This window comes from Gossypium hirsutum, chromosome A06 (genome assembly GCF_007990345.1).
Source record: "Gossypium hirsutum isolate 1008001.06 chromosome A06, Gossypium_hirsutum_v2.1, whole genome shotgun sequence".
Classification (NCBI taxonomy): domain Eukaryota; kingdom Viridiplantae; phylum Streptophyta; class Magnoliopsida; order Malvales; family Malvaceae; genus Gossypium; species Gossypium hirsutum.
This window is the reverse complement of record NC_053429.1, coordinates 67692110-67695189: the sequence shown is the minus strand read 5'-3', so window position 1 is coordinate 67695189 and position 3080 is coordinate 67692110. Positions and strand designations below refer to the sequence as shown.

At 37.9% G+C, this 3080-nt stretch overlaps 1 non-coding gene across 1 annotated transcript; it reads right to left on the bottom strand.

Moving 5' to 3' along the window:
• Nucleotides 1–634: 634 nt before the first annotated feature.
• Nucleotides 635–740, bottom strand: LOC121231494 (small nucleolar RNA R71). The gene has a single exon (XR_005929552.1). It is a non-coding gene; the product is annotated as a small nucleolar RNA R71 (small nucleolar RNA).
• Nucleotides 741–3080: the final 2340 nt, after the last annotated feature.

Genomic DNA, 3080 nt, shown 5'->3' with positions numbered 1-3080 from the left:
TTTTCTTTTCTAATTCTTCATTTATTTTCTTCTAACAGGTTTTTCTAGTTTATGACCAAAAGAAACCCGTCAGGACCACTACTTTTTGACGGTGAGATCAACCGCACAGTTCGTAGAAATCAGAGAGAAATAAGACGAAGCCTAAGATACACAGAGGACGAGCAAGAGAACGATACTTCAACCACAACCGAGGAGATGGCTGAAAACCAAGAAAATCCGCTACCTTCTGCGATTGCTGTTGATCCAGTAAATCAGAATCCTACTCCACGCACTATGTATGATTATGCTAAACCTAATTTAATAGGAACTGAGTCAAGTATAGTTAGACCTGCTATTGCTGCAAATAATTTTGAACTAAAACCTAACACAATTCAAATGATACAATAGTTTGTTCAGTTTGATGGTTTGCAGGACGAGGATCCCAACACTCACTTGGCAAATTTCCTAGAATTTTGCGATACCTTTAAAATTAATGGAATTTCTGATGATACGATTTGCCTTCGGTTGTTTCCCTTTTCTTTAAGGAATAAGGCTAAACAATGGTTGAACTCGTTACCACAAGGGTCAATCACTACTTGGGAACAAATGACCGAAAAGTTTTTATTAAAATACTTTCTGCCGGCTAAAACAACCAAATTACATAATGAAATCTCTTCTTTTGTGCAGATGGATTTAGAAACGCTCTACGATGCATGGGAGAGATACAAGGACCTTTTGAGAAGGTGCCCTCACCATGGGTTACCGCTTTGGCTATAGGTTCAAACGTTTCATAATGGCTTGAATCCTTGGACTCGGCAAATGATTGATGCAGCCGCTGGAGGAACTATCAATAATAACACAACTGAGGTAGCTTACAAATTTATTGAGAATATGTAACTGAATAACTATCAGTGGCAGGTTATGAGAACAAAGCCGATGAAAGCAGCTGGTGTTTTCAACCTCGACGTGGTTACTATGCTATCTAACCAAGTATAACTCTTAAATAAAAAGATTGACAGTTTGTGTGGTTCTACTCAGGTACATCCAGTGATGAGGTGCGATTTGAATAGAGGAGGAGCATGCACAGAATATCAACCCTTCAACCCTAGCATCGAGGATGAACAAGTCCAATATATGGGTAACAATAACTCTAGACCCCAAAATAACCCATATAGTAACACTTATAATGCAGGTTGGAGGAACCATCCCAATTTCTCATGGGGCGGTCAAGGAAATCAAAGGCCACAACAACCTCCAGGTTTTCAGCAACCACCTCACCAGCAAGAAAAGAAGCCAAACCTTGAGGATATGCGAACCAAATTCATCTCGGTGTTAGAAACTCATTTTCATAATACTGAGACAACATTTAAAAATCAACAAGCATCAATCTAAGGACCCGAAACTTAGATTGGACAGCTCACTAAGTTAATTTTTGAAGGACCACAAGATAGCCTGCCAAGCAACACTGAATCTAACCCAAGGGAGCAACTCAACGTGATTGCCATTCAAGATGAGGAAGGGTTAGTTGCAAAACCAAGGCCAGAAACAATGGTAAGCAAAGGTAAGAATGAGGTAGGCCAAAATGACCCAAAGCTAGTGAGTACAGAATATAAGCCTCGTGTGCCATACCCCAATGCGACAAGGAAAGACCGATCAGACGAACAATTTGGTAAATTCCTTAAACTTTTAAAGAAACTACATATAAACTTACCGTTTATTGAAGTCCTTTCGCAGATGCCAAATGCAGTCAAATTCTTAAAGGAGCTTTTAACAAATAAATGAAAGTTGGATGAGGTGCCGCATGTGGAATTGAATGCAGTTTGCTTAGCCATATTACAGAATAAGCTACGCAACAAATTGAAAGATCCAAGGAGTTTTACGATTCCTTATTTAATTGGTAGTTTAGATGTTCATCATGTATTGGCTGACTTAGGGGCAAGCATTAATGTTATGCCATATAAATTGTTTAAACAGCTTGGTCTTGGGAAACCCAAACAAACTAGGATAAGCATTCAATTGGCTAATAAAACCATTAGATTTCCTAGGGGTATTGATGCGAGCGTGCCCAGCGAACCTCTTAAAACAAGCTCAATAATTTGGTTGTGTTATTTTTAATAAATTAAAATCTGGACATTTTAATGTGTTAGTTAAATTAGTTAATTTGCTTAGCTCATAATTATGTTTAACTTAATAATTGGGTTTTAATATGTTCCAGCCGAAATTAATTTGTCTGAATTGGAACATGTTTTTAATTTGTTTTAGTATAGCCATTTAATTGTCTTAGTTTAGGACATATTTATTTCTTGTCCAGCCGAATGTCATTTAAATTTCCTGCCAATTTAATATGTTCAAAGCTGATTAAATTTTGGTTTAAATGTGCAGCTAATTTCGACATTAAAGGAGCAAGCATGCCGAATTTAATGTGCATCATGCTTCAGACGAAATTAATGACAACTTGAGCTGAATTAATTTGCTTCATTAACTTGGTGCAGGTACATGCAATGGATGGCATATTAAAGGAGGGATTAGTCCAGTATTTTCAAAGCTCCTTTTTCGTGAACAACAAAAGAATTAAAAGCTGCTGGAGAAAAACATGCATGGATGAATTTAATGCAAGTAAACACATGCATGAATCGGCCAAACAAGGGGGCTGAACCAACATCACTTTGCTGCTGCCTTTTCATGCATACCAATGGCCATGGGAATTAAATCCAGCAGCAGCCTTTTTCCTTTCTTCAAGATGACGCATGGGGCACTCCAATAGCCATGTTTCGTCCTTAAGAAAATCAGCTGAATAATGCTGACCAATGAAGTTTCCCAAGTTGAAATTAAGAGCTCATAATTGTTCAGCTCACCGAAGCATTACCAACAGCATGCATTCATTCAGCCAAAATTTTCCAAAAAGGCATGCCATTGCCATCCCCAAGAAGGCTGATCAGTTCACATTTAATGTAAAGGTTTTTAGCTGCATGGAGACACCTAGAAACTATCCAAATTCGTCCTCAAGGCTGGAAAAACATTCTAGAATTTTTCTTAAGACATTATGGAATTTTCAGCACATTTAAAGGCTAAATTAAGTGTCCATTTGGCTGCCAATTGTC